The following is a 7,162-nucleotide window of genomic DNA, read 5'->3' as shown; positions in this document are numbered from 1 at the left end:
CCCGCTCAGCTAGTGCTGTTCCATATGATTAGGCTGACCATGCCACTGGATGTTGTCACGGGGCCTCCGGAAGACACGTTTGTCCAACTGGTGCCACTCCGTATCCTCAGGTCATGCAAACCACCACCCTCTCCTCTTACCCCCTAACTTGCATCGTATTCTGGAAGAAATGGCATGGGACCGAGACGTCGGTAGAGCAGTAGCCACCTCTCCTTGCTCGGTCAGTTTTGATTATGATTCCGACTCTAACTAGGATAAGCTAGATGCTTGGGATCTTTTAATGTGCTTTATTTTTTGCTTATGTATTGTGCTCATGCACACTTTGCTTTTATTTTATTTTATTTTATTTTATTTGTTTCTTTTTCTTGTATTTTTTTTTTTACCATGCTTTTGAATGGTTGTACGTGTGCTTTGATGTTTCTAACTACATTGTAATACCTCTAAAATTAATGAAAATACATGGTGCTTTTGGTTTCTACCTTTATTTTGTGCTTCACTATATCATTACATTTTTCTGGCTATTTCTAGATTTTATGTGGATGTTACTTACATAGGTACACTAGTTGATTACATAGCATCGTGTAGTGGAGATGGCTCACTAGGTGCATATGGTAGAAATGGAGAACCAACAATTGAAAGAGAACGTGTCCACCTTTAAAACAGGTTGGAAGTCATGATCAACAGGCAAGCTCAGCTCAAACAAATGATGCACCAATCACGACCAGACAATGCGGGTGGCCTTCCTCTCATTTGAAGGTATGTAAAAGGTAGTTTATGTGTGTGTGTATATATATATGTACATATGTATGTATGCATGTATGTATGTGTGGATGTATATGTGTGTGTGCATATATATTTAAATAGATCATAGTGTTTCAAAGCTTACTTATATCTTTTTTTTTGTACCACTTATATGAAAGTTTACAAACATTGCATGCTAAATTCGATGTCATGTTCTATTGAGTCCTACATATGAATGATGAATTTGTGTAAGTTTGAAAGAGCAGTAAGTTGAATTGTACAGGAAATAATAATTGGTTATTTATCTTAAACCAATTATTTTGTACTTGGTATTGGAGGCGCTAGCCTTCACCCTAAGATTGTTTTATGACTTGATGCAGTTATTTATGGTTGTGGCTAGTTTTTTTTGTATTTGTAAAGTTAATTTTTGGTTGGTGCTAATGAATCTATCTAATGTTTAAGGTCCTTGGAAGCAAAAGAATCTTGCTGATTTTGGAATTATCACTGCATGCATTGCTCCTACTAGAGTTAATGACTAGTATCTTACAAATGTTCTGCTCAAGATCAAAGCGAAGGTGTATCTTACCAACTCATCAGTCGCCACATAAAAAAATCACCCTAGCCTCTAATTTCACAAAGCGCTTCTTCCAAGCCTCAACCCCCACCTCGGCTCTCACCTTCGCGCACTCCAAATCCTTCATCTTATTCTTTAAATAGGAAACAACCTCATTCTAACCTTCATGGGAACTCCTTGAAGGCCCCAATAACCTCTCGCATCCCTCCTTCATCTTTTTCATTGTGTTGGATTCTAAAGAGAACCTGGAGAAATTATGGGAATTTTCAGACAATCCAAATCACATTATAACATCTTCAGCAGGAAGGTATCAACTTAATGCATTATTATTGTTGATTGTATAGTGTCTGCTTTTTCCTCTATTTCTATATCAAATTATATTGGATTTGGCGTAATTTCTTTCATTCTAACTTATATTTCCCTTGTCAGTTAGCTTTTATTGTTTTGTTCATTTTCTGTAAGCCGTGGGTAATAACTGAAAAGATACCAAGGCATGGATGATTTAAACCATTAATTGTGAACCTGAAACCGAAGTCCCTGGCAAGTTCTTTCATTTTTATTTTTATTAATTTTTGAGGAAATATCCTCAGCTATAAATGTGAGATTTTGTGCTACTGTTGGAGTTTTGTTGTTGAATTGCATAATTGATTTTATGATTCTCATATTGTAGCAGGAATTACAAAGCACAAATGCTATAATTGGCGAAAAATTAAAGTTTTGTCACTCAGAAACTGCAGAATACATGATAGCTAAGCAGCTAAAGGATTTATTCATGGAGTTTGCAGATCATTAGAAGCGACTGCACAAGAGGCTTGCGTCGGAAAAGAGAAAAATCTTGCACACATTTGCCCCATAAGTGCTTGCAGAGTTTAGACATGTCATTGGATGACCCCTCAAATAAGCAAGTGACAATTTGTGTCTCATTTTTGCAAACTGAGTGAATGATTATATTTCTTTGATGGAAGATTTATATTTTACATGACCTAGAATTTGAGCTACTGGATTGCATGCTTTATCTGAAATGCCACTTGCAAGGCTGATGCAATGATTTATTGTATGCTATAGAAAACTGTTAGGCTATCTGGTATATTCTTTTTCATTTACAAATTTTGGAAATGTTCTATTTATAGATGGTATGCTGCCAAAATTTTGTTAAAATTTTTCCCAAAATAATTAAAGCCCAAAAATCAAGTGCTAAATGTTTATAATATGATGCATGCTTAAATTGTTATTGAAAGGATGAGTGATTGCTAAATAAAGATTGATCTTCATCCTAAATTGAAAATGCATGCATAAGAACATATATAAAGGAGCTGAGCACCATTCTTAGATCATCAACAGTGACAACCTCCTGCTTTTGATAATGGAAAAGGGGTAGAAATGGATGGTAATGAGGATAGTATTCATTTTTTGTGCTTGAACTGATGATGTTTTTGGAAGTCAAGAAAGTTTTTTCGTTGCTTCCCTTAAGGATATTACTAACTATTTGCATCTATTTTGGTGTATTGATGCAAATCATCTTATACTCTTTATTTATTTTAAATTTTGAATGAAAAACGATTATGCTTAACTAATGCTTGCAAGGACCTGCTTAACTTGATTGTTTGTATGAAATGTTTGGATTGATTATACTAAACCGCTTGTGTTGAATGCAACATTGCCAAATATTGAGTATAATAAACTGCTTGTGTTGAATGGATTATTACTAAAATATATTGAGTAAACTAAATTGCTTTAGGTTTGTATGTATGTTTTGTTATGAAAAAGTGCTTTATTTGTAGACAGTATGCTGCCGAAATTTCAGTTGATTTTTCCAAAAACAAAATATGATAAAATGGTCATAAAGTGCATACATTAAGTATTTAAATATGGATTTTCTTTGGTTATGAACACAAAATCATGCTATGTACATATACATATATGTTCACACATTGTATACTAGCTAGCTATATTATTGTGAAATTATAATGTTTGTGGCTCTCAAAACACTACGACGATGCTAGACACTTCAGTCGAGTCAAATGCACACAACTTTTTACTTTTCTTATATTTTTTTAACTGAACAAAATTAATTTGTATATTTTAATTTGAATTTGTACTTGTATGTATTTTAATTTTGAACAATTTGTATCGTAAATTTTAATAATTGATGAATGTTTTAGTAATTCTGGTTCAATTTTATGTATTTTCAAATGTAATTAAAGGTTTTTACAGGAATTTTAAAAAATTGAATTTTTTCAAAGCATAAGTGAGGGTTTGCAAAACCGTTACTAATAATTGGAAGATGAAGTATTAGTGACGGTTTAGAAACCGTCACTAAATGACCAAAAATGTTACTATAGAATCAACCTTATGGGGGTCAAATATTAGTGACGGTTCTATAATCGTTACTAATAGTCAATTATTAGTAACGAGTTTAATAATTGTTACTAAAAAGCGTACTATTAGTGACAGTTTCTTGATCGTCACTACTGCAGTCATATTAGGGACGGTTATTAAATCCCTCACTAATACCTATATATGCTTTAGTGACGAATTTTAGCTGACCATATATGCAATTTTATAGTGACATTCGTAGGCTATTAGTGACGGTTCTTTTCCGTCACTAAATCTCCTCTGTTAGTGACTGTTCGAATATTTTGTCACTAATAAGTATTAGTATTTGCAGATATGGTGACAAAGCTAAAACTATTACTAATATTGAGAAAATTGTCACTAATACATTTTTTGTGTATTAGAGACGGTTTGAAACCGTCACTAATACCCATATTTCTTGTAGTGTCTGTAAGTGATAAAATCCACCTGGGGTTGCGACAAGAGCTTCATCCATCCTCATAAGACTTAATCTAGTCTTTTGTTATTCCCTTATGTTGTTTCGAACATTCTACATTCATTTTAGGCATGCTCACTACTTTGCAAAATTTTCGGATTAGCCCTCAATTGCCCCAAGAATAGTTTAGTAGTGGTATACAATGAAGAATAAATAGAAGTTCAGTAGTATTCTGGAGTCTAACAAAGTCATTCGAAAAGTAGTTGTATTAAAGGAATTAAGGTAATTGGAGAAGGAATTAGGGGGAAAATTAAGTAGATGTAGGCTCTAGGTCAAGATCACTTCAATCTGTTTGATCCAATGGCACTAGTCCCAAGGTTCCAACCAACGAGGAATACGCAGGTACCACTAATCATAATTCCTAAAGAAAAGGGAATATCTAGGGAAACAATTAAAGAACATATCCCCTAGCTTGGAGGTGGAGCGCTTGTGAGCCGTGAAGGGTATGAATGTGTGTTGGATCAGTGGACACGTTGGAGCTAGTCTAGTGCCTAATGTGATTATACCCTCCAAGTTCAATGTCCCGGATTTCAAGAAGTCTAGTGGGTCCAAGTTTCGAGTAACTCATCTAAAGACGTTTTTTCACAAAACGACTACGTATTATGATAATAATAAGTTTTTAATCTTTTTTTTTTTTCGGGGATAATTTGACTTGGGGCAAGCATGAGATGGTATATCATATAGGACCATACAAAGATTCACACCTGGAAGGATCTAGCTCATGCTTTTATTACCCAGCATAGACATGTAATTAAGATGATTCTTGATAGGTTGAATTTTTAGAATGTGGAGAAGAATATAAGTGAATCATTTAAAGAATATGCTTACCGATGAAGAGAAATGGTAGCACAATTTCATCCTCCAGTTGAGAATAAGGAAGCAATTTCTTTATTTGGAAAAACCATCAAACATCCATATTTTGACCATCTTATCACAAGCACTCCCTATAATTTTGTAGATTTGGTAACCACTAGAGAAAAAATTGAAGGAGTTACTCAAGTATTGGGCAAGGACCTGTAAAGGAAGGAATGGACAAAAATTAAGATGGGAAGGTGTGAGTAATACAAGGTCACTTTTATGGAGGAGATAATGCCAATGCTTACACAGTAGAAATTCATGTTGAGTTGACTGGTTGCTAACTTTTGCAATGGATCAGCATGATACAAAAGTGACAGTGGGAAGTTGGATTTGATAAATGACATGTGCTTGAGTACCCAGTGGTGATGGAATCAACGAAATCCTTCATTCTTGTCAATAGAAGAGCACACCCTATAACTTTTTTTTGTTCATATTTTTTTGAATTTAAATGAAATAAAATGCATTTTAATCTCTTTCTATTACATCATCCTTTGATTGTCACTTTTTGTCAAATTTTGTCTAATTTTGCTTGTGTTTCGTGTAAGGATACAGGAAATGGTTTTTATAGTACGGAAGACTTGGAGAAAACAATTGGTTCTGAGAATCCATTCATTTGGGGCAGAAAAAAAACCAAAAAAAAAAAAGTAATAAAATGAAAAGAAAGAAATATAATGAAAAAAAGAAAAGAAAAGAAAAAAAAAATGAATCAAACTCTCATGATTAGTGCTCCAATAGTGCACCCCCAATAGTTTTAAAAGGATGAATTAGTTGAGAATAAGATTTTAACAATCTATAAAGGTCCCTGTGGGAAATGGATTTCAAATTATAAAGGGTGTTATGAGGATAAGTATTACTGTTAGCTAATATAGATAGAGATGATGTACCACTCTCTATTAACTCAAATGCTATAGAAAATATATATACGAGATCAATGAGTAAGGTTCCTTAATTTTTTATCCCTAATTGTGGTTAGTATCTTATGGGTGAAATGACCGTGTTATGATTAAATGATGGGTGACAATCTTTGGCTGACTAGTATACCAAAAAGAACCAAACAGTGCATTGACTTACCACTTGGTAACCCATTTGAGCTTTAATTTTTAAAGCAACATTTTCTTAAAGTCAGTTTACCAAAACTTTAATCTGGGTTTGGGCTTCCTAGTGTTTGGTAATTCATTTGAGGCAATGGTTAGTGCCAAAAGGATGGCAGGCCACCTTTCAGCTACCCAAAAGAAAATAAAATAAGAAATCATTTGCTAGTCCAGTTGAGCCTTAAAAATTTATTTCTTGAATACACCATCAAAGGATCACCCCCTCGGCACATTAGGGGCAATTTCAAGAAGATTTGAATTCCAAAGAAAAAGGGGAATTAAGATCCCTATATAAAAGGAAAAGGAAAAGATATGGTAAAAGAAGGAATGTACCAAAAAAAAAAAAAAAAGGAAAAAGAAAAAAAAAAGAGGAAAACCAATAAGAAAAAAATGATCGGTGGCATACTTTATAGGTGATCCTTAACTAATGTTACCGTAAAAAAAATTGATGACTTTGAGCCTAATTAAATCTTTTTATTCTTTAACCCATACCCTTAGCCTACATTACGGTCCAAAAGGAAAGTCATAACCTGATTGGTATGTGCTAATACCTTAAATTAATTGTCAAACTCGATAAAGTTTGAACTACGTTATGACCTAACTATAATAAGGTACATAGGCAACTTGTTCAAAGAACAAGTTTGGTCAACTTTTTTTGCACAACTAGGGGCATATATGTCATCTTGGGGAGAGTTTTTTAGCCTTAATTTTCTTATTAATCTAAAAGCATGTATCACTGGCCTACATTTCATCCTATGTCTTGAAGTCCACCCTGAGATTAGAATATTGATTAAAATACCCAATAAAACACTGATAAAAGTTTAGGATGGAAAGGACGAAATGAGATATGGAACACAAGGCAAGAGAAAACTATTGGAAGTTGGCATCAAATTTACATTGGAATAGTGACGATGCGAGTGTAGCAAATAGGTAGCATCAGTTCTATAAAGGAAGCAAGTCTGGGGTAAAAACAAATAAAGGTGTTTGCTCACTGATTTGATTCCCTAAGTTAATATCAAGGCTACACAAGTGTCAGAGTATTGGTAAAGCCGTTTCTTGTTAAACATG

This window comes from Malania oleifera, chromosome 8, assembly GCF_029873635.1.
Source record: "Malania oleifera isolate guangnan ecotype guangnan chromosome 8, ASM2987363v1, whole genome shotgun sequence".
In the NCBI taxonomy this organism is placed as follows: Eukaryota; Viridiplantae; Streptophyta; class Magnoliopsida; order Santalales; family Ximeniaceae; genus Malania; species Malania oleifera.
The sequence above is the reverse complement of the archived record's forward strand: the minus strand, read 5'-3'. Positions refer to the sequence as shown.